The sequence below is a fragment of the Phascolarctos cinereus genome, unplaced genomic scaffold (genome assembly GCF_003287225.1).
Source record: "Phascolarctos cinereus isolate Bilbo 61053 unplaced genomic scaffold, phaCin_HiC Scaffold_9;HRSCAF=440, whole genome shotgun sequence".
In the NCBI taxonomy this organism is placed as follows: Eukaryota; Metazoa; Chordata; class Mammalia; order Diprotodontia; family Phascolarctidae; genus Phascolarctos; species Phascolarctos cinereus.
The window spans coordinates 119,770,078-119,795,167 of record NW_027556402.1 but is presented as its reverse complement, the minus strand read 5'-3'; positions in this window follow the sequence as shown (position 1 = coordinate 119,795,167).

Below are 25,090 nucleotides of genomic sequence, written 5' to 3'. Positions count from 1 at the left end.
TTTCACCAAAGTAAGATAATATAGTCTGACTCCTTTTGCACTGCTTGCTCATTATCCCAGCCAATTACTTGAGTTTTAAACTCTTTGTTAAGGTAAGAATCTGCTTCCAATGTGGAGAATATACTGTCCCAAGCTTCAGGGGTTTGTACAGCTGTTTTCAGAGATACTTGTAGGGACCTGTAAATTTTCAGTTCTTCCAAGGTGGTATGATAAGGGGCAAGGTGTTTACTCCTTTCCTGGCCTGTGAGCACAAGTATTCCTTTCTGTCCTGTAACTGTGAGGAGGGGTTCCTCTCCACAGCCACTACAAGCTCCACCATGCCAGTGTTCCTCCTCACCCCAGCACAACTGCCAAGAACTGTGACCCAGATCCAAACATGGGAAAAGCAAGAGATTCCTTACTAAGCACTGGCAAAGAGATCCCTGCAATTTCTCTCTCATCAGCCACTGGATTCCCCCTCAGTCTATGGGCTGGAAGCTCAGGAAGCAGCTGTCCCCCCAAGGGCCACGCTCTTGGGGAACGGAGCTGAGACCCCACCTTCCTCTCTCAGCACTGCAGAAACAGACTTTTCCCACTGACCTTCTAAGTTCTCTTTGGCTTTCATGGATTGAGGAGTCTAGAAACCTCCACAGCTGCCCAAGATTCAGTCCTCTGAGGCCTGCTCCAGGTTGGCTGCGGCCTGTGCGCTGTGCTGTGCTCCCAGCCTGGTGCGATATACCTTTCTGATCAACCATCCAGATTGTCTTGGGCTGGAAATTTGTTTCACTTTATCTTTTTGTGGGTTCTGCTGCTTCAGAACTTGTTTAGAGCCATTTTTTATTAGTATTTGGAGAGGTTTGGGGGAGAGCTCAAGCAAGTCATTGCTTTCACTCCACCATCTTGGCTCCACCCCATAACATCTCTAATTTTTTCAAATGACCTTCAAATGATAGGATGTTAATTTCCTTCATCCTGTTTTTTTGCCTTATGAGAATTCTATAATATGTCTTTGTCCTTCCCAAAATATGCCACCAAGAGCTGAATGCAGTGTTTCACATGTGGTCTAACCAAGTCAGAAGAAAGCAGAACTATTCCCCTCTAGTCTTTGACATAAACTCTCCAGTCTGGAATAATATGCTGTTTTTCATATAACCTAAAATTGCATTTTTTTGCTTCTGTAAAATACTCTTAAGTCGTAATCCATTTATAATCCCCCAAAATTTTCTGAATCTTTTTCAAAATAATTGAACTGATTAGCAATGTCTCCACTTGCTTGTACTAGTTACCTTAAAAAAAAAAAAGAACTTGTGTTAGGTATTATAATTATTCCTATTGAAATCAAGATTCAAGTCAATAGTTTGGTCTTTCTGAATGCTATCTCTCTAAATTTGTTGTACAGTATGTTAGCTACCTCAAATTTGAGGATCATCTGTAAATTTGAAAAGTGTACCATCCATGCCTTTAACCAATTCACTGGTATGTAAGAGGGAGTAGGGAAGTTTTTCTGTGCACATACTCAGTGTTGCTACTACTTGGAACTGAAAAAAAGAAAGTCTCACTTATTAGAGGAAATTCTTTTATATACCTCTACTAAAAGACTATGAATTATCAGGGACAGTTTCCTGAAATGTGTGGTCAAAAGAATTTCCCCAATTGAATATGATTCTCTCTCAGCTGTAAGCATGATGCAAGATTGATGCCATCCAACTGAATGCACTTCCCTAAAGATAAAAATGTTAAACATCACAAGACTAAGCAAAGGTCAAACTTTGAATTACTAATGACTACTTTTTTATGTCTGGACTTCCAGGAGTTCTGTAACAACTCAACTGTACTATTGTTCAGCCCACATCCCTCCATCTTTTCCACAAGAAAAAAATGTGACAATTTGTTCGCTATATCTAGAATATCCTCCTTCCCAAATGTCTACTAATCCTGATCCAAAAAAACCCCACAATCAATTGGCATGCCATGACCTGTTTTTAATGAGGCCAATGGTTCTCTGTTTTCAAGGTTTCATTTTCTTAGATGTCCACTAAGCATCTCTTTAATATGTTTTGAAACTTGTAAAATTATTATTGTCAGGGAAAACATGCAGCTATACCTTCTGTCATTATTTATCATCTTCTCTTGTACTATGGCCCCTTAATATTAAAATACCCAACGAAAGCTCTTTAGTATGTAGGCTGGAGTCTTTAGGGAAGATTTATGGTAGACCATGGACAAGAAATGTCACAGGGAAGGCAAACATGATGGCAAAGCATAACTAGAGAAAGCACCTGTATCAATGAAATTACAGATCAGTTGAGGGTAAATATCATACTACCAACTCATAGCCAGTGAAAATCCACAAAGCATTTATTAAGTATCCAGATATTGGGATATAAAAACAAAAATTTAAGAGCCTTTGACCTCCATGAGTTTATATTCTACTTATTCCATAGTGCACCAAATCGTCGATATTTCTTTTTCACACAAATTATTTCCTATCCTCTCACAAATTGTGTCCATTTAAAATGTATTTTAACCCAAATGTAGAATGTACATTTATCCCTATTAAGCTTTGTTTTATTAGAATTGGCCCACTCTATTAGACTATTGCAGTCTTTTCTGGATTCTGACTGTTATCTTACCATTTAGTGGTCACTTCTGCTTCTATGCTATTAAAGCAAATTGACACAAAACCTTTTTTACCATTAGACCTACATAAATAAATATCACCAAAGATTATAAAGCTTTTGGTTATAAGAAATTTATAAGAAAAGGTCTTCTCCTTAGAAGCACAGATTGCATTTCTCTCACTGTTGCCCTTTGAAAGCAAAAGATTAGAAGAGAAAAATTAATTTGGGAAGTGAACATCTGCTTAAGAAGACAGTATCTGAGTATGGGATGTCAATTTTTGGACAGCTTACAATACAAAGTTGACAGATTCCTGGCCAGAGATGGGACATAATTAACAAAGGTTAGAGAGATTGTCTCTCTCCCTCCCCCAGGGGTCTTGAAAATACAATCAAAAGGGCTTTCTTTACATGAAAATGTGGAGGGTGAAGAAGAATCCCTATGGGTATGTCCCAACTTAGACATTATAGAGAATTAACTGCAAAGAAGAAAGATGAAAAGCAGCTGAAATATCCATAGATTCACAGGAGACAATAGCTAAAAAAGGAGTCAGTAGTAAAGCCCATGGCCTTTGTATAAACTATTGAGTTTATACAAAAAATGCCCAAAACCTAAACAACAAAGGATAGCTAGAATTCCTAACACAAAAGGACAAATTTGACCTCTTATATATCACTGAGATTTGATAGAATGAACCTTGACTGGATTATGGCTCTAAATGGGGAAAAGGAGGGTAGGATTGTATATTTGAAGGCATACGCATGTAAGGAAATTCAGAAACAAGAAGGAGAAAGGGCATAATGAAGAATATTTAGATGAAGTCTAGAGAAGGAAGAAGTAGAAGTGTTTGTGTTAGTGGAGTAGCACAGACTCCCTAGACAGAAAGAGGAAATAGATGAAGAGATTGGGGAATTGGGAATTTCAGTTATCCAGACTGTGATTGGGGAATTCAGTTTTTCAGACATCTGCTTAAATTCTCTCTCTGCTAAAAACATCTTGACTTACCTTGATGGTAATTTCATTATTCAAAACATGGAGAAAGCAACAAAGGGGAATTATATTCTGAATCTGATTCTCATTAACAGGGCAGAACTGGTTTGTGAAGTGGCAATGATCACTACATTCTAGAGTTTGTGATAGAAGAGAGAAATATGGACATAGTCTGACATATATCCTATTAGGGAAATCATATTTCAAAGATTTCAGAGGAAAGACAGGTGGGGTTCATTGTAGTAAAAAAGTTCAAAGGACATCAGACTAGAAGGCATAGGATATGATCAAGAGTCAAATTTTAAAACACGAAGGTAAACAATTACATTGAGGAGTAAACATGGGAATCGTCTGATGAAATGATGTGAATGTGCAGGGTACTCACCAACCAAATTATATAAATATAGAGGAAGGCCATGTAATAGAAGATGAATATATGAACATGACATAGTCTTATAAAAATAGTCTGAGGAATATTATATCTCTCAATGAGCTGAGGGTCATATGGGAAGTCAAGGATAACAAAAAGGGTGTCTTTTTCTGTTTGTTTTTGTCTCTTTTGTTTGTCTTTTAAGCTACATAAGAAGTAAAAAGAATATCAAAGAAATTACAATACCTAAGCTTGAGGTGGGTGGGATGATGACAATTGCCAAAAGAAAAAAAGTAGAATTCTTCAGGACTCATTTTGAAAATGACCTTTATACTGAAAATGACAGAACAAAAAATGATTAATAGGGAGTTAGCTGATACCCAAGACAATTGAGATGATTAGAAAGATAATATCTAACTGTCCTTAAAGAATTCTAGTAGCCTATCTCACACGAGCTATATTCTTGAATCCTAAAAAGACTGGCAGATATGACTCTTGAATCATTATCAGTAATATTAGGATGGTCATAAAAAATGAGGGGGAAGCCACAAAATTGGAAAAAGACAAATGTCCCAATTTTCAGGTAAAGGCCAGTGAACAGAGTCTGCAAACCATTAAACCTGGCTTTGATTCCTTTGGGTAAAATGGAACTGAGATGTCACCCTCCCAGTGGGAAAATTCATTCACTCTATGCATGTTTGATATATTCTAATCTGTATAACTTTTCTAGCTTCAATTTGCTATCTGATAGAATAAATGGGTTTACTCTCTATTTGTTATTTTTGATGGTCTTTGTATAACTAACATTTTGTAGAGAAGAGTCAATATTCTAAATATAATCTTAGGCTACCCTATTCCCTTTAAGGGACAGTGACTAGAAAGTTAATGACACTTTTTTTTTAAATTTTTTCTAGACCAACAGTATTTAGAATAGGTAGATAGATATAAATGTAGTCCCATGCCACTCTGTCTCTCTCAGAGGAGAACAGTATGGCCAGTCTTATGTTTTGTTTTGTTTTGTTTTACCTTCTTCCATTCAAACATGAATCAAAGTCTCCCATGCACAAGGACAGGCAAGATTCCAGAAGTAACTATTCACCCCTCAATTTTAGTGACATTTAGATAGCCCACGTAGACATATACACATAATCTCCATGGGAAACACACATTTTACATAAAGATTACTTAAAAATTGAGTTATGTTTAGCCTAGAGAAGAGAATATTCAGGAGAAATTAGGTAGTGGTCTTCAAGTGTGGAAATATATTAAGAACCTCTTTTAATTTCAACTGACAATATTAAAAATTAATATTTTCTCTACCCTAAAACTTTTTCAGACTTTAGGAAAATGGATAGAACAAAAAATAACCCTTTTATCAAAATGGATTTAGAATAAGCAAACTTATTTCTTGTTTCTAGACAGCTGGTTTGTATCTTGCATATGATAAACCTTATGTGATGCAGATATAAGCAGTTTTGGCAGCTGTCAATCACTTGTCATGTTTGAAACTAAGTCAGTTTGGCCATACCAAACTGCTAGTGATCCTTAGAAAGGGACAATCTTCACCCTTTTCTTGATATTAGGCAGTAAATTTAGGCAGTAGATCTCTTGGGAACAGTAGCCTAGTCCATGAACAGGAATTTAACTTCTATTGGGCAGTGAAATTTGCATTTAAAATGGCACCATTTAATTATTGAAGAAAAAATATTAATACTGTCCTCAGTGTTTTAAGAACAAGCTTGCCAGAAACTAGTGGCATTTAATTCAGTATCATTATAAATCCAAGCCATTTTCTGGCTTAGAGAAAGAAATATCCAAACTGGAATAGTTTCCTCATGCTCTACACCAAGAAGATTTGAAGTAACATTTGTATGAATCTTGAACTAATATTTATAGGAACAAAAATTAATATTTATAGAAATCTTGTACATTCTCAAACGTGTTTTAAAGCTCTCATTTTGTAAGTCAAGCCACCTTTCCTATCTCAGATCCCTTTTTGTTCCTATTGAAATTTTGCTTCTATTTCCTTGAGGAAAATTCATTCTCCCTAAAACCTGGAGTCTAGAGAGGTGTGCTTTGCATTCTTTTTCCTCCAGGAGTGAGATCAGCCTACCCTCAAAACACATATAACAATCACTCAATTATGGCAGACATACAAACACCTGAACACTTGTTGCAAATCACTGAAAAAATGTACCTGCTCTCCATAGTGATTGAGATTTTAAGTCTTGCTTTTATACTACTTTTAGATGTTTCTATTCCTTGCCTGAAACATTCTCTACCTCCTCATTTCTGCCTCTAGAGTTCCTTGATTTCCTTCAATTCCCACACAAAATCTCAGTTTTACCTAAGTCTTTCCCAACCCCTCTTAATTCTAATGCCTTCTTTCTTGACAATTATTTCTTATTTATCCTGTATACAGCTCATCTGTATGTAGATAGTTGTTTACTTGTTGTCTGCTCCATTAGATTGTGAGTTCCTGGGATGGGGGAGGTGGGGCTAAGCACTGTCTTCTGCCTTCTTCATATCCTTAGCACTTAGCATAGCACCTGGCATATGGCAGTCACTTAACAAATGTTTATTGACTGACTAACAGACTCAACAGTGAGCACAGGGTTAAAACTTTTACAATCAATTATCACCTCAATAATTTGACAACTCGCTCAGGTCCTCTCCTAAATTCTAGTAACTCCAAAGCCCCATTCATCTCTGCTTTAGGTTATACCAGCCTCCTCATTATTTCACCCATTTACTCAACTGATCAATCTATTTTCAAAATTTGCTTTACCCTTTAATTGTTCCACTAATCTATTCTTTCTTACTGTGCCAACTATGTTATTTTCATTTCTAAAATAGATATTTCTTGAGGTTCCTTCTTTAGATTTTACCCCTGAATTCTCCTTGATTCTTTTTAACATTAGAAAGACTGGGCATAAAAATTCATATTTTTTTATAAATTTATTATAATTTACTGCCTGTGCATATGCCCTTTAACTGCAAATAATTACAAGCATTGTTGCCAGGCAATCCTTCTACACCTCATTTTATACCTCCTTTCTCAGGTCACAATCTTCCAACCTTTTCATCACTTCTCAAACATCCCATGGATTCCCCTTCTACCACATTCTCAGCTGAGAACATTGTTTCACTCTTTACAGTAAAAAAAAAAAATTGAGGTCATTAATGTTAAACTCCCTCTTCTCTTCTCTTCCTCATCTCTTATCATTCATTTGCCTTCTGCCATTATCCATTTTTCACCCCTGTCTCACATGCAAAAGTGGCCTTATTGCTTACCACAGCTAACCCCCTACTTACTCAAGTGATCCCATTCTACATCATCTCCTTCAACAGATTGTCCCCTCTGTCATGCCTATTTTCAATCTCCCCCTGCCTATTTGGTCAATTCTCTACTTCTTAAAAACAAGTTCATGTCTTCCTCATGTTGAAAAACAAAAACCTATCTTGATCCTCGAACCCCCACTAATTATTGTCCTATATCACTTTTACCTTTTGTAGGTAAACTTCTTTTAAAAAGTCATCTACAATAAGTGCCTCCCCACTTTCTCTCCTCTTACTTTCTTCTTAATGTATTACAATCGAGTTTATAATCTTACCATTCCACTGAAGCTACTCTCTCCAAAGTTACCAATGATTTCCTGACTGTTAGATATCATGGCTTTTTCTTAATCCTCATTTTTCCAGACCTTTCCCTTTTGACTCAGTTGATCACTTTCTTTAACTTGATACTCTCTTCTCTCTAGCTTTTTGAGAACATCACACTTTCCTCTCTTGGTTTTCCTCCTACCTATCAGACCACTCTTTCTCAACCTTCTTTGTTGGAATCTCATCCAGTGAACATCCTCTAACCTTAGGTGGCTCGCACCTTCCTCTCATGTGTCCTTTTGTCTTCTCTCTTCTCTGCTATTTTGCATACTGATCTCATCAGCTCCCATGGATTTAATGACCACCTCTATGCCAATGATTCTTATATCTACCTATTCAGCCCCAACTTCTCTGCCCACCTACCAATGTCTCATCTCTAACTAACTTTTAGACTTTTCAAGCTGGATGTCCAATAGACACCTTAAACTCAATATGTCAAAACCTGAACTTACTAACTTTCCCTTTAAACATCTCCCCCCTACTAACTTCTCTATTACAGTTGAAGGCAACACCATCCTCCCAGTCCCTCAGGCTTGATTCCTTAGGCATCATCCTCAACTCTTCACTATGTCTTGTGCCCCATATCCAATCTCTTGTCAAAGCCTTTCAATTTCACCTTTGCAACATCTCTCAAATATATCCCCTTATCTCTTCTGATGCTACCACTACCCTGGTTCAGGTCCTCATCAACTCAAGCTTGGACTAACGCAATGGTCTGTTGGTGGGTCTGCCTAGCACAAGTCTTTCCCAACTCCAATCCGTCTTCCATTCAGCTACCAAAGTGATTTTCCTAAAACACAGGTTTGACCAGCTTACCCCCACTCAATAAACTCTCCCCCCCCCCAGTTACTCCCCTCCAGGATCAAATACAAAGGCATCTGTTTGGTATGCAAAGCTTTTTATAACTTACCGACACACCACCATCACCACCACCTTTCCAGTCTTTTCATATCTTTCTCCTCTTCACTTACTCTTTGAACCATGGACACCAGCCTTCTTGCTGTTCAATGAATAGAACATCCCATCTCTTGTCTCTGGGCATTTCCTCTAGCTACTTTCACCCCCCATGTCTGGAATGTTCTCCTTCCTTACCTCTTCCCACTGCCTTCTCAGACTCCCTTTAATTCCCAACTAAAATTCCATCTTTTATAAGAAGGCTTTATCAATCTCTTTTAATCCTAATGCCTTTCTTCCTGCTTATAATTTCCTATTCATCTTGCACATACCTTGCTGGTAGATATTTTCTTTTGTTCTCTCCCCCCATTAGATTGTGAGCTCCTTGAGCGCAGGGACTGTCTTCTGCACCTTTTTGTATCCCTAGTAATTATCATGGTGCCTGGTGCATGATAAGCACTTAATAAATGTTTTTGACTGATAAGCAGATATCATTTCACTTTGAAATAAAAATGTTCATCTTGTATCTAGTAGTTGCAAATGAACTATTTCAGTTAATGTAGTTTGATCCTTCATGATATTCTTAAATTCTGATCCTTCTTGATTTTCCTTATTCTGCTCCCTTTTCGACCATGAAGTAGAATATGGAAAAAAAAATATCTTGGATTATAGATTACTCTACCTCAAATCTTCCTAAATTTCCCCTAAATTTCATCAAATTATTCTTCCTTAAATTCAAATTCTACTTTACTTATTCAAAACCCTCCAAGTCACCTATATGATGTCCTTTTCTTTATGTGGCTCAAGTCTTTCTCTCTCTTCTCTTTCTTTTTCTCACAGACTTCCTCCAAATAAGTTAGATGTAGAATCATGGCGCCCTTAACAGAAATGAGAAAGTTTGGCAGAGAGGTGGGTTTAGGAGGAGGGAAATGAGTTCAGTTTTTCTCTTGTTATCTATTCTACTAAAAATGTAGATACTTGCTGAAGTGAAAACCAAACTTTTGTAAAATTAGGTACAAAACTGAGGGAGGGGATACTCAAATAACATCTGCAATCTCATTAATGTGGCTACATTGATAAAAATTGTAATCCATCTCCAAGTCAGCCAATTCTGTGCAATACAATATCTTGTCCTCACATACATTCACCTTAGGGGGTCCATCCAAAATACAAGGTACTTCCTTGTATTTACATTGAATGAATAACAATGGAACCAGATAGCTGCCCATCTGTTGTCACTCACTCTATGTGACTGGCCATTTTTTTTTAGCTCATACTTCTCTTAGATGACACCCTTCATGCCTCTTCTCCTTTATAATTCTTCATTTATAATATCTCATGGCTTGCTCATGTCCCCTTGATAATTCATCCATTTGTTGCTTTGGTGAGTCATTTAATTTCAAGATTTGCTGAAATTCAACTATAAGGGATTGAAATTGAGCAGTTGAGAAATAACACTTTAGTACAAAAATTATTATGTCTTTCTAGCCAATGAAGGGAATCACATTCCTAAAGAGTTCCTCTTCAGTTCAAGAGGTAGTACAACTGTGTGGTGACCTTAATGGTCTCAGCTTCCAACCAAAGTGACAGCAGGTTACTCACAGGCTAATACCATGAGAATACAATGTGTCATGGCCATTATTATGGTGCTACTAAAAGGCTTTGAAGTCATTATTCTTTAGAAATGGCACTTTATGGATTACTAGATGGAGCACCTGCATCTTAATGTAACTTGAGTAGAGACTGAAGTAACTATTGCAAGGCTATTTCCGGAAGGCTGGATCCTGTCTAAGTGTTCTTTCTCAGTGGGAGTCTCCACAAGGAAGTGAATTTAATGGTTCCTCAGTGTACAAAGGAGGTGTACCTTTGGAGGGACTGGATGGAACAGCAGAAGGAAAGGGTTATTTTATTTGCCTAGTTTAAGGATATTATCATTTTTTTCTTGTAATAAATTTCCATGATTATGGATAAATATCTATAAAGTGACTTAGAATAACAGCTAGTTCGTTATCTTTTAAAACCAAAAAATGCAGTGTAAACAGAGGAAAGTGAGTAAGATGAGGCCCATAAAACTGGATTTGTTCTAATCTCTTTAGGGACTAGTAAAGCAGAAATGATTTAGACCCAGGGTTGTTAACCTGGGGTCTGTGAATTTGTCTTGTAAAAATATTTTGATAACAATTTCAGTATATCTGGTTTCCTTTAAGAATCCTATACAATTTATTTTATGCATTCAAAAATATTATTTTGAGATGGAGGTCATGGGCTTCATCCAATAGCCAAAGGGATCCATGTCCCACACATTAAAAAAATTAAAACCCCCTGATTTAGAGTAAAGAATACAGAAATTGAAATAAAACATGACTCTCCTCCTCAGTTAATTATCAATAGGCTATCAGAAACCCTTAATATCCCACTCACAAAAAACTTTCACAAAGATATAATTCAGTTAAATAAACATATTGTAGACCTACCAGGTATATGTGTGTAGAAATATACTAAGTTCTACGAGGCAAGGCTTAGCCTCAGAAACAATCTTTCACTCAAAAATCTTGGCTAGACCCATGGTAGAAATGACACAAGCTAATGGCATCCCTGTGCAAAATGAAAAATAACCAAGTATCCATATCTATGGAACATACAGTAAAGTACTGGGGATTGTCAGGAAGGAAAAAGAGGATACTGTCACCATTGTCTTCATGAAGACCACAACATAGTCACTTATGCCAAGATAAAAACACTGAATAGTATATTTAAAAACATCAAAGGCAATCAGATTTCATATTCAAACTACTATTTTTAAGTTATAATCTTGTCATATTGATTTTCAATTTTTAATTTTACAATCTTCTTAGTTATAAATCTATAATCTGAGTCACAAAGAGGATAAATAACTTCCCAGTGTCATAGAGGAGTTGTTGCTGTTGTTGTTTGTCCTTTGCTCCTGAAGAGGGCTGTGACATCAGGAAGATGAGGCCATGACTTGCAAGCCAATTGGATTTAAGTGAGGAGGGCTGTGCAAGATCACCAGCCTCACTTTCTCCTCTTGGCCATTTCGAGCTAAGGTCCTTCCAAGTTCTCACTTTGACTGAGGTAACACCCATTCAGTGATTAAGGCTGGTTAAGAAATGAACCAAGAAATTAGAAGCAGTACTTGAACCCAAGTCTTTGTCCTTTAGAAGGCAGCCAAATAGAAAGATGTATCAATTTATCAACGTTCACATGCTTAATCATTAAGATCACCGGATTTTGAATTGGAGATTAATTGAATGATTAATTTTATAGATGAAGAAAGAAACTCATTGAGGTTCAGTGATTTGCCTAAAACCACAAAGTTTGGAAGGGGCAGAGTTGTGGTTTCAATCCGTCTTCTCAGAATACAAATTCCATGACCATTTCACTTCATCACACTGGCTTTCTTAGGTCCAGTAGTCATAGACCACTGATATTCATGCTCTGTCAGTTTAATTATGCTGCTTTCAATATAACCACATCACTTTTGGAAATTTTCATTAGTTACATGTATAGAGAAAGAACAAACATAACAACAACAAAAATTGCACAACCAAATGCTGTTTAACTTTAGCCCTTGATGCCTTACAGAGATTGGGAAGAACAGGTGTGGAATTTTGCATATATTGTAAGGCACAGGTAATGTGTTGATTAATTAGAGGCAGCTAGGTAGAAGAATACATGAATTCCATAGACTTAGAGTAAAGAGGACACACATTTGAATTTTGCTTCAGATGGCTTACTGTCATTAAGTACCTTAACCTTTCTTAGACTTGTTTTACTTATTCAGATATGTGGAAAATAAAATCCAGAATCTTCCTGTACAGTTTTGAGGAATAAATGAAAGAATTCATATAAAGCATTTTGCAAATCATAACATACTATAAAAATGTTCTCTGTTGCTGGTTTTTTTTGTTTTGTTTTGTTTTTGAGGGGTTTTCATTTTTTGTTTTAATCTTTGTTAAAAAGAATTACTTGTCTGTTTGGGAAAAGGCAGCCGTATATTCAGATATGAAGGGGATATGAAAACAAAAATATACCAATAAAAACAAGATTTTTTAAAACTAAAAAGAAAGAAAATTTAAGATAAAAAAAATCTGCTAGACTCCAAAATTTGCATTGTCGTCCTCTTCATTTACCAACACTGCCAGCTCTTTTTCTTGGCTATTAACTGATGGAGATGTCTCCTTCTGAGAAAGTGCAATTTTTTTCTGATAACATATAGGACCCAAAAATAAGTAACATAATATATGTAAATAGTCTGCATAAAGGCATACACATAAATAAGAAACTATATGTAAATATCTACTTTCAGAATAATGCATTCCTTTTCATATAAGTTTATATTCAGTTATGCTGGGGAAAAAATGAGCTGACTTTCATCAGAAGCAACAGACAGGCGTTATAGAAGGCTGCATGCTAAAGGAAGGAACTATACTAGACATTAGAGGAGTCAGGTTAAAATCCTCTCCATGTTGCTTAAGACCTCTCTGCTTTTGGGTAAGTCAAACTTCTCTCAGCCTCAGTTTTCTCACCTGTAAAATAAGGGGTTGGACTAAATAATCCTATGACAGGGCCCAAACAACTTCTACGGCTGCAATGCTTTCCATAATGCCTGGTCTCTGGGGTTCTATACCTTGGACCATGATGTATATGAGGATGTTTTTCTAACTACTTGAATCTACAAGTAATTTTCTTCTTCACTCTGGGGAATGTAAATAAACCGATATTGCTTGTAATGGAAAATATATGAGTGTAGGTAGCTTTATTGATCTGACACCTTTTTCTCCTTAAGATTAGACTTCTTGTTAAAGAAACCTTGACTCCTCTCCAGTCAGAGCTAGAATTCATGTGTAGAGCTCCAAGACAGAAAGCCTTTAAGCACTTTTTATATCTGATATTCCTCCTGAACTCTCTTGGAAGATTCATGTTCATATCAAATGGTATGTTAAGCGTTCGTTGTCCTTTGATTTTTTTTTTTTTTCTACCTGTAAAAGGAGCAATGAATCTGGCTTTTTCCCAATAATAATTTTATAGGTAAAGGATCCATTTGGGCCAATGTAGCTTTAAAGCACCTGGAAGTATAGATAAGACCCTTCGTATTCTCCTTGTTTGTTTGAACAAAGTGGGAAAATTCTCATGCCAAAACTTCATCCCCTCCTCCACTAATTACTAAATTTAAAGATCTTAAATTATAGATATGGAACAAAGATTAGCCTGTAATACCTTGGTTCCCACCAATTACCATCCTCAAACCACACATACAACACACACACACACACACACACAACACACACACACACACACCCCGAAAAGGGAACATCTTTAACACACAATAGAAATGAGATTTTTCCTATACCAAAAGGGAAAATCAGGAATCCATTTTTAGACCCGGCACACCACCCCAATTTAGGGAAGTGCTAGTCCAGTCTAGGTATAGATTTGGAGGCTGATAGCACCCCATTCCCATTTGCAGCTAGCTGTAAATAATATACTCTAATCTCTTTTGGACATATATGCCTTATGTCTGAGTTTTCTTTCTTTTTCTCCCTAGTGTGGACTTGATTGTCTCTGATCACTTATTTCAGGAAGTATTTGCTGCCAAATGAAGGTATTAATATGATGAGAAGAAACTGATCAAGTCTCCTCATTTTTAAATGTCTTGTATTCAGAGATCCCTAATTATAAATATTATAGTGATTAGGTCCCAAAGGTCTTTTCTAGCTATAAATGTATAGTTCTATGCTTATTAATAAAGACATCAAAATCCACTTAGAAGAAATAGCTAAATGCCTAAGATAATATTTACTTGAGAGGTATTATATTTTATAGGCCAATACAAATAACTAGGTAACCTAATGTATAGGTCCTGCTCTGAAGGTTCTCCCTAAACATAACACAGAATGCTCTACCAAAATATTTTAATGCTAAATTTCTAGTTCAATATATATGCTGAGAATTTTTTTTCTCAGAAAACATCTTTACCTTATAATTATGTAACATTGAAAGATTTCTTATGTTAGAGTTTTCATTATTATTTTCCCCATCCTACACAAAAGTGGCACTATGATACCTCATCATGGCCCAGGGGTAACTTTAAGTTCTTAAAAGCTAGGCCAGAATATTGTAAACTCTATCATCCAAGATCCAGCCTACCTAAGTTTAGAGACACCTATCATCAGTTTGGCCGAGAGCTGGTTAATTTTTTTGGCTAGAGCAACTATGAAAAAGAAATTTTTTTTTTACTAAATCCTAAAGGTGTGATGACCCATGTTAGTGGAGGGAGAACTCACACTAATGAAAATACAGGTCATTGAAGCATTGAAGTAGTTTCCCCATAAGAATGTACTTCCAATAAAATAAGTCAGGTGGAAAATATTTGATTTATAGAAGGTAGAGCCAGATTTTCATTTTTTTCATTTATACCTTTATTTTATAATACAAAAATATCTGATTCTCCTTTCGTTTTTCCTAGATTATTAGTGATCCCAGTCTATTCTAGATGTCTGGGAATTTTAAGGAATTTTATGCACACACACACACACACACACAAACACACCCCTAGAAAATAGCATGGAGAACCAGGAGTGATCTTTGCCCTTTCTCAGTTGCTCCAGGTGAAGATAACATCTTTCTTTCTGGAGTCTATGCTCTTCAGCCTGTGTAGTGGTACCTATGTGAGGCTAAGGGGATGGTGGGAAAGAGAAAGTAGTCTGCAAAGACCTTGAAACTAAGAAGAAAGCTGCATTGTCCTGTAGTGATTTGATGTTCCCCCTGATTCAGCTACAATAATCTTATGTTCATAGCCTGTACCACAAAGGAAAATATCTTTTACACACACACACACACACACACACACACACACACACCCTCTCACCTCAGTTCATCTTACCTCCCTGCCCCAATCGCATATATACACAGAGAAAGACCAAATCACTAAGAGCAAAGTATTCCAGAATTTCACTCAGATGAAGGCTATAGGGTTACATAGGGAGGAGGCAAGTTCTCATGCAGACACACATATTTATCCTTCTTCTGTGATATCCTGTGATTGGGGTGCAAGGGGGAATGGTAAGAACAAGCTAATCCAGATTGGATATAGAGCAGCTCCACACTCCTGGGCAGGTCAGTAATGGTATTCAGCCTATGAGTGATAGTGCAGTGACCTATCTTATCCTGGATGAGACAGGCAAAACAGAGAGAAAGAGAGAGAGAGAGAGAGAAGAGAGAGAGAGAGAGAGAGAGAGAGAGAGAGAGACAGAGACAGAGACAGAGAGACAGAGAGAGAGAGAGGAGGGAAGGAACGAAGGAACAAAGGAAGAAAATACTTTAATTTGGGGAAATTAGGGAAGATTTTGTGGAGCTGGCAATATCTGAGCTAAGACATAAAACAAGAGAAGGATGTTGAAAGTCTATGGTGAAGATGAAGGATGCAGTCTAGGCATCAGGAATGGTTAGTACAAATGTCTAGAGGAAGAGATGATGTGCTCAGTTCATGCAACAATTGACTGTCCAGTATGATGGAACATAGATTTGAAAAATAAAGCTGGAAAGGTAGGTTGATTTCATTTTCTTTAAAAATAAATGTACATAATCAAATTTTGTGGTTTTATATACAATCCTATTTTTATTCTCCTCTGCATTTTTAAATGTTCGTGTACATTAATGATTATAAAATTCACAATTTCATAAGCTTCTTAAAAAGAATAAGTTAAAGCCAGATTGTGCATGTCAAGAGAAGCAATGTGCATTTTATAGTAGAGGCAGGAAAGCTCCACTAATGGTTTTTAATCAGGGGAAAGACTTCCTCAGACCTGTGCCTTTGGAAAATTATTCTGGCTACCATATTACAGATAGATTGGAAAAAGGGAAAGACTCTGAACAGAGACACTAGATAGCTAACTCATAATTGTCGAGACTAGAGGAATAGATGCAGAGGTGGTGGAAGCGTGAATTTAGAGAAATGGAAAGGTTCATGACGCATTGTGGAGATAGATTAAATGGGATTTGGCAGTAGACTAGATAGAGACTTTGAAGGGGAGAGAAGAAGGATGAGTAAAAATGAATCCTAATAATTATTGTTCATGAATTGTTGAACATATATTGTAGTTCTGTGGACCTTTTCAGTGTCTGGGTCTTGGGTAACCCTGGTCTATTTCATCTCACTGTCAACCAAGACTCAGTTATAACAACAGAGTACAGTTAAGTCTAGGGATGAGTTCAATCTTTGCCGGCTGTTCAGTCATTCAGTCTTATTCAACTCTTCATGACCCAATGGACCACAGCACTCCAGGCCCTTCTGTCCTCCACTATCTCTAGAATCACTCCAAATTCATGTTTGTGGTTGCATGATGCTATCTATCTCATCCTCTATCATTCCCTTTTCCTTTTGTCTTCAATCTTTTCAGGATCTTTTTCAATGAGTCTCGTCTTTTCAGTATTTGACCTTCTGGTGGATAATCTGAATTAATTTCTGTAAAGTATTGACTTATTTGATCTCCTTGCTGTCCAAGAGACTCAAAAGTGTTCTTTAGCACCACAACTCAAAAGCATCAATTCTGTGGCACTCAGCTTTCCTTATAGTGCAACTCTTACAGCCATACATTGCTACTAGAAAAACCATAGCTTTAACTATATGCACCTTTGTCAGCAAGATGATTTCTCGGCTTTTTGGTATAACGTCCAGATTTGCCATAGCTTTCCTTTCAAGGGGCAAGTGTGTTTTTTATTTGTTTTTTTTTTTATTTCATGGCAGCAGTTGCCATCTGCAGTGGTCTTTGAGCTTAAGAAATTAAAATCAGACACTGCTTCCATTTCTTCTCCCTCTATTTGCCAAGAAATTATGGGACCAGTTGCCAAGATCTTAATTATTTGTTTTTGCTTTTTTGATGTTAAGCTGTAAGACAATTAAGTCTTAAATCTTTTCCTACTCCTGTATTTAAGATTCAAATGTACATCCAAACCTGAAGGGAGATAGTGGAGCAGTAAAATACGCCTTAAGCTGTTGACAAGTCCCTTCTTACTATAGACAAAAACTGTGAAAATGCAACAATAAAGTCTTGAAAGAAAAAGTCATTCTAATAAGTTCTTCCATTTATGCAGAATATAAAGTCTTATTATGCAAGTTCCTCATAATAGTCTTGTGAGAGAGCCAGAACAAAACAAGTACCCCTATTTTATTGATGAGAAGGCCGGGCTTCTGATAAGTGAAACAACATGGCTGGGGTCATGCAACTAGTCAACAGAAAAGCCAAGATTCAAACACATGTGTCCTAGTAAAGTGCTTTAGCCACTCCATCAAGATGGCTTTTAACATCTCCACCTCCACCTCCACCATTCTAGTCTGCTGCTTTTTGTCATATAGAAGCGGTCAATGATGTGTTTCGGCACTGACAAGGCTCGGAAATAGGTTGGAGAGCCACACAATTTGTCATGCCTTTTAAGAGTATGAATGATGTCAGTGGAATAATTTATAAGACAGAAACTAACATTAATGTAAGGGCCGTTATTCTGGCTAGATGTTTTTTAAACTCAATAAAAATCTTTCTTTTTTTTTAAGGAAGAAGTAGAGTGGAGAAGTGAGAAGGCATGTATGAAAACTAATATGTGTATCTAATACTTTACTATTCTGTTAAAACAGCTATATTACAGATTTTTAAAATAGCCTGAAATCTTTTACCTCTTTCTCCTTTATCTCTCTGCAACATTTGGCACCATTTAATATGTCCTTCACTTTGAAATAATATAATTCTTTGTACTTTTATCCCCAGCACCAAGAAAAAATGCATGATTCATAGTAGATCCATAATGAACGCTTATCAATTGATTGAAAAAAGTGTCCATCATGCATATTCTTGTCCTGCCCCTTCCTCTCTGGACATTTATCTGTTTCCTTCATTTGCTTTTCTTCCTTCCTGTTTTATACCCTAAATCTCATTGTTCACAAGGACTAATGCATAGTACTCTCAGCTCCTTTCTTTAAACTACTGCACTTAGAGGTATCATCCACTCTCCATTCTGACCATAATGAAGAAAAATGGATAAGACCAGTGCTTCTTTGGCAAAGCAGAGAGTGCTAGCTTACCATAAGATAAGCAGGGCCAAGTTTAAACCTTTTCTGTCAGTACTTGTTCCCAACAAGGGCTTTTCAAATTCTCTCCCTCTACAAGATTCATCCCCCAGGATTCAGGGGAAGGTAATTTCAAAGTGAACATGTAGTATGTATCCAGAAATTCCGTGTGTGTGTGTGTGTGTGTGTGTGTGTGTGTGTGTGTATGAAAGATCCCTTTGGCAGTCTGATGAAGCCTTATCTACCACTTGTCCAAATAATGTTTTTAAGTGCGCAAAATCAAACATATAGGATTATAAAAGAAATTGAAAGTTAGTGGGGGAAGAAAGATGTATATTTTTTTCCCATCCAAGTTCATAGACCTCTTGAAATCTAGCCATTAACCCATTGAAGGTCTATGGACCTCAGGTTCAGAACCCCTGGTCTAACCAATCCTGAGAAAATCATGACATTTTTATTTTTACACATACAGGAAACACATATTTTCATATATGTATGTATATACATATACAGGAAACAAAACTAGTGATTGTGCAAATTAAGCAAGTTGATATTCAAACCTGGTAAGTGAAGTATAGTAAAATTATTGTTAAGTCCATGTTAAGAAAAGGGAGAAAAAGACAAGTGGATTTTCATAGCAGATGTTTTTAAGGCTCTTTTAAAATGAAAAATAAAGCTGCTGTAAGATTCAGGTAATACTCAAAATCATATTGTTGGGCAATTAAAGCATTCTGAGCATTCAGGACATGAAATAATAAAATGACAATTCATTAAGTAGACTGAGAGAAGGTGATTTTTTTTCAGTGAGCTTTCAGTTACATTCACGTTTTGCCCATTTGCTTAAAGGTCTAGCAAAGACCTTAGGGGGAAATAATTCCATTTAGTTTTCTTGCGTGTTATTTAGGATGATACCTACTAATATGAAGAGCTATAAATGCCAGTACACTGCAGCATTTAAGGTTGTTAGTAATTTAATAATAACTAATATATAAATTATAGAAAAGATAAATCATTCCTGAGTTTGTCAAACCTGGTGAATATAATTGAAAGCTGAGAAAGTTTCCTGAGTCTGGTGTAACCTCTAGTGGCTGTTCATTTCTTCCCTGGTGAAATACAGACAGAAAAAAAGTGAGGGTCATAATTGCACACTGGATAAAATTCATGATTCTGCCCTCATTTGGTAAGGTTATACTACTGTCAGCAACTAGTAGCACAAACATCTGGACTCAACTAAATCTTGATGCTTAACAAAAGTACTGAGTAGCATGACAAAAACTGTAAGTCATTCAATTTACCATGTGTCACAAATCTGATCACTTGGAATCTCCTTAAAACCACAAATTAAATCCAATATCCTCTCCAATCTGCTAATGATGAACATTAGGTATGCACTTTCAAGTGAGTTACACAGGATATTAGTTCAGGAAAGACTCAGATCCAGACCCCTTTCAGAAGTTAATTTGTTTATCCCCTACCCCATCATATCCACCATTTTCTATAGTTTTTTGTTTGTTTGTTTTTGTTTTATGCTTTGTTTTTCTGGTGATGGTGCTGGAATCCTCTCAAAAGTCTATTGCTGTTCAGGAGCTAAGATGGAGGTAATAAACAGCGAGATTTCATCTGCAGGGGCTGCAGTGAAATCTCAAAGCCTTATTTCCATTGCTTTATTAATTCTCAATTATGCAAAATGCTCTTGCTTATTAAAAGTGTCACGGCTCCAAATTTGAGTAAAAAGGAGGTGAGAGGTTCACATTTCTCTCTTATTCTTTTTTTTTTTTTTGCCCCAGTAAGATTCTGAACTGTCTTTATGAGCTGGGCATAGCTAGCTCATTAGAAAGGATTGCATGGAATTGAGGAGGAGATGAAAAGAAGAAATGACTTGAGTAGAGGTGGGGTACAAAAGTCTGATAAACTGACACTATTCATTTGTTTTCTCTTTAGAGATGACAGAAAAAGTTTAGATATCCCTGATTCTACCCACTAAAGGCTGAGAGTTTACAACTCTTATTTAAGGAAAACTGAAATTACTGAATGTCATTATCAGTGAAGTCAGATGGAAAGAAACATGATTAAGGCAAGAAGTTTGAATTGTCAGTTAATACTGAAAAAGTTTTAATAAAATAGTCTGTCAAACATGGGTCACATATTAGAAAATACCAGGATACCATTCTTCCTGGCTTCAACAAGCCTAAGAAGTGAGAGAAAAGAGTCATACATGAAATCAGCCAGTGGAACAGGTAAGGTTATATATGTAATGGGGCTTTGGTGTGTGCTCAGATCACCTAGGATAGAAACATTCATGTGGGAGAAACCAGGTATCTACTTCCTGGAGAATGTATCCTGTGTTTACGTCTCACATTGGTGGAGCATCTTCTTTCTATGGGTTATATAGCTGGAACAGGTGGTATCTTTAAATTTACCTCATGGAGGCATAATGGCTGTTTTTCAAGTGGCATCTAAAAGCAAGGATCTTATTCCCTCTGCAGCATAGGTATCATGAACTAAGCAGGATGGGGTAAGGGACAACTTCCCCACTCCTTATGGTCTGAAATGAGCTTGGAATTTTAGTCTGTCCTGTCCTTTCAATTCCAAGTCCAGGAGAGGAATCCTCAGAACTAGGACTTCAAGATAGGGGAACCTTGGAGCCTAGATACCAGGCAGGAGGTTACAACCAGACCAAGACAGAAGCCCTAAAAGATCAGAGCATAAACCCTGTAGCTTGGAACTAGGAGTCTTTGGATTTGGAACATGATGTGACTAATGCTATACAGGAACTGAATTAAACTGTGAATCTAATTCCCTCCACACTCCCCCAAAACTGAGGTGGAACAATTTGGGGGAATTATGTCCCCAATGTATTGGGAATGTGTGTTATATTTGTTCTTGCTATACTTTTGAATTAAATATTCTTTTGTAAAAGCTAGTCTGACATTTAAGTGACTAAATGGAATTGTGAGTGCTTTGACCCCTAAAATGGGGGAATACCATCAGTGGAGGATTGAGTCAATGACAGAGTAACCCCTTACGAGTACTAGAGAGCTGAGGGGGAGAGGTGGAAAAGTAAGTGTGACATATATGATGAAAGCAATGTTTCATCAAGTATAAAATATGGTGGGAGAACTCTGACAATGTGTGTATCAACCTCATCATCCATGTGTACATCTCTGGAAAGTATGTTGCTTAGGTAAGTGAAATTATACACAGCATTCAAAACTTCTCTATTTGCTGTAACCAATGGTTCCACATATGGATGCTGCCTGGTGGACAACCTCTGTTTTCTTGTTAATTTTCAGGCCAAAATTAGTACAAAAGGCAGAGAATTGGTCCATATTCTATTGCATCTCATCCTCAGAGGCTGCATCAAGTGCACAGTCATCTGCAAACAAAAGGTCATAAACCAATTCTCCCTTCATTTTAGTCTTGGTTTGTAGCTTTTTCAAATTAAATAATTTATTGTCAATGCAGTACCTGACCTTGATGTCATTTTCATTCTCATTGAAAGAGGCCAGCAATGTCACTGATAACATCATGCTAAAATGTATGGGAGCAAGCATACAGTCTAGCTTCACTCCACTGGTGACTGGGAAAGTGCGAGAGTATCATCTATTATCCAGAACCCATGCAAAAATTCCATCATGAAACTGACATACAATAGTACCAATGAAATTCTCTGGGCAATCAAATTTTGCAATGATCTTCCAGAAGCCCTAACAATTGACAGGATCAGGGGCCTTGGTCAGATCAATGAATGCTGTGTACAATCCTTTGCTCTGCTGCTGGCATTTCTCCTGGAGTTGTAGGGCAGAAAACACCATAACAACCATTACTCAGTCCTTTCTGTAGCTACATTGGCTCTTGGGTAGATGACCATCTTCCAGGTGAAGGATCATTCTATTAAGGAGGACTCTGGCAAGACTTTTGCCAGCTATGACTAAGAGAGAAACTCCCTTTTGATTGTCACAGAGCAGGCTATTTTGTTGTCTTTCCTAGAGAAGGACAATGGAGGCATTCTTGAACTCCTGTGGGATAACCTCCTCTTGCTATGTAACCTGGAAGATTTCGGTCAGTTTTTGGATAAGCAGTGAACCCCCTGCCTTGTAAAATCAACACTAGGTGCTTTGCCACTTGAGAGGAGTCTAATGATATTTAAAAGTTGGAGGTTTGGCTAGGGAGGGATTGACTTCAAACTGAAGCATATGGTCAATGACTTCAACAATGGTTGGAGGTAAATAGTATTAGACAGAGAAGGAAATACAGCATGTATGCAAAGTAAATATAAAGTCATCTGGGGAGTAGAGATGATAAATGGGGCAATCAAAAAGACCTCTTGTAGGAGGTATTGCTTGAGTTAATCCTTTATGTAAGCCAGAAATTCAAAGTCACAAAGATGAGAAAAGAGAATATTCTAGATATGGCGGAAAGAGTGTGAAAGATGTGAAAGCTAGAATGACAGTGATCAGCTTAGCTGGACTGAAGAGTACATGTGATGGTAGATAATGTGAAATGAGTCATTTGGCCTGAAGTCAGATTGAAGACTTCAAATGTCAAACAGACATGTTTGTACTTTGTATTGGAGGCAAGCCACTGAATTTTCTTGGCATGGAGTGTAATGTATCAAGGCACAAGAGAGAAGAGCATTTAAACCTTTTAAGGAAACCAATGGGTCATTTTTGTTGCTCTTAATTATTATTTTTATACCTCAAATGTATTCTCTTTTTTTAATCCCTCCTCAAAATTTATTTTAGCAACATTAAAGCCTACTCCCTGTGTGCTGTGCCTGAATCATAATTTTAGATGTATTTCCAGAGATCAGCAGCTAATGACTTGCTGTGCACTTACAAGTACCTTAGGTAAGAAAGAACAACCACCTGACAGTTGGAGAAAGGTTTCTGTCACTTTCTATATTGCAAAGGCTTCATACAAAACAATCGTAAATGTACTTAAGGTCCAGATGCTATAATATGAGCAAATGAAAAAATGTCTTCAGAGCAGCACAACACTTTTTTTAAGCATTAGGGAAAATTGGCCCCAGTGAGGAATTCATTCATATGCTTGCACTGAGTGGCTACTCTGGCATTATCTGACCCAACAGCCATTTTCTGTTCCATTAGGCTCGTAGGAAAAGAGGAACATCTTAAAACTAAAATAGGTGAGAGTGGAATTATTTCCAGCAATTTACTACCAAATTTGCTGCAGTCCCTGCTGAAGGGGCATTTTCTTCCTTTTATTAAGAAAAAAATAAAAGGTGCACAAATCACATCTTGATATCTCTTTTTTTTCTTTAGTAAATATTTACTGTACTATTGCTTTTCAGCTTACTTAAGTTGGCTTTCCTCTCTGTGCATCTGAGACCATTTTCTTTGATATTTAGATAAGCACATCTGGCTTTCCTTCCAATCCCTCTAAAGCCAACTCTTTAAATATCTGATCATAGTTTGACTGAATGGATGTGATCAGTTTAGTGAATTTTGGGAGGCTACAAAGATAGTAAGGACATTTAAGAGCCCCAGAATTTCAGTGAAGTCACAGTGTTCATTATTATCAACTAAACCCTTTAAATCAACGTTAAAATAGCAATTTCTCATGTGCCTTTGGGATGTTTACTTAAGTCACATGCAATGCATTTTTAGAAATAGAAACTTAGACTGGAATCATTCTCAAGTCATTTTCTTCATTTCTGGGATTCCAGCAAACCATGCTTAACTATTCATGATAAATGACTATCTCTCCAGTACTACAAGTTTTCCAGAGAAAGACTGAGAAGCCACAATCCTCTTTTCCAGGAGAAAACACATCTTATCAGTCAACAAGCATTTCAAGCTCTATTCTTTTGTCACGTCTAGGGGAACTCTTTCTTGCTATTCCTACTTGTTAGAGTTCTCACCTGTCTCAAATATGTGTGTGTGTGTGTGTGTGTGTGTGTTGTGTGAGTGTAATCTGAAATGGTTACATTTTAATAGCGTAAAACTTTGCTAATACTTTTGGATACCCTGTACTTATCTGAGCACCTATTTCATTCTTCCAGAGGAATGTAAACTCCTTGAGGACAGGAATGAATGCTTGTTAGATAGGATTGGTTTAGATATGTATGTAAATAAAACTTGGAGACAATGTTCACAAGCATAGAAAGTATTTCCTGTTTTCTCCTATTTTTAAAGTCATCTCAGATTGTTGACATAAATGAAATATCACTTTCAACTTTGAACCTTTGAGTGACGCAAATAACTTCAAACTACTTCACAGATATTGCTATGACCTGAAGCACAAGAAACACATGGAGTCAAACCTGGGATCAAATCCCACCTCTTCTGCTTATTAATTGTGAGAGGCTGGTCAAGTCACTTGTTCCATCTATAAAATAAAATGAATAGTTATTGTAGTATAAATTTCAAAGGGCTGGTATGAGACTGTATTGCAATAGATTATGTTGTTTATCCTTCTTAATAGAAGAGTACCAATGACATCATGATGTTGGGGTCAAGGTACACTGTGTT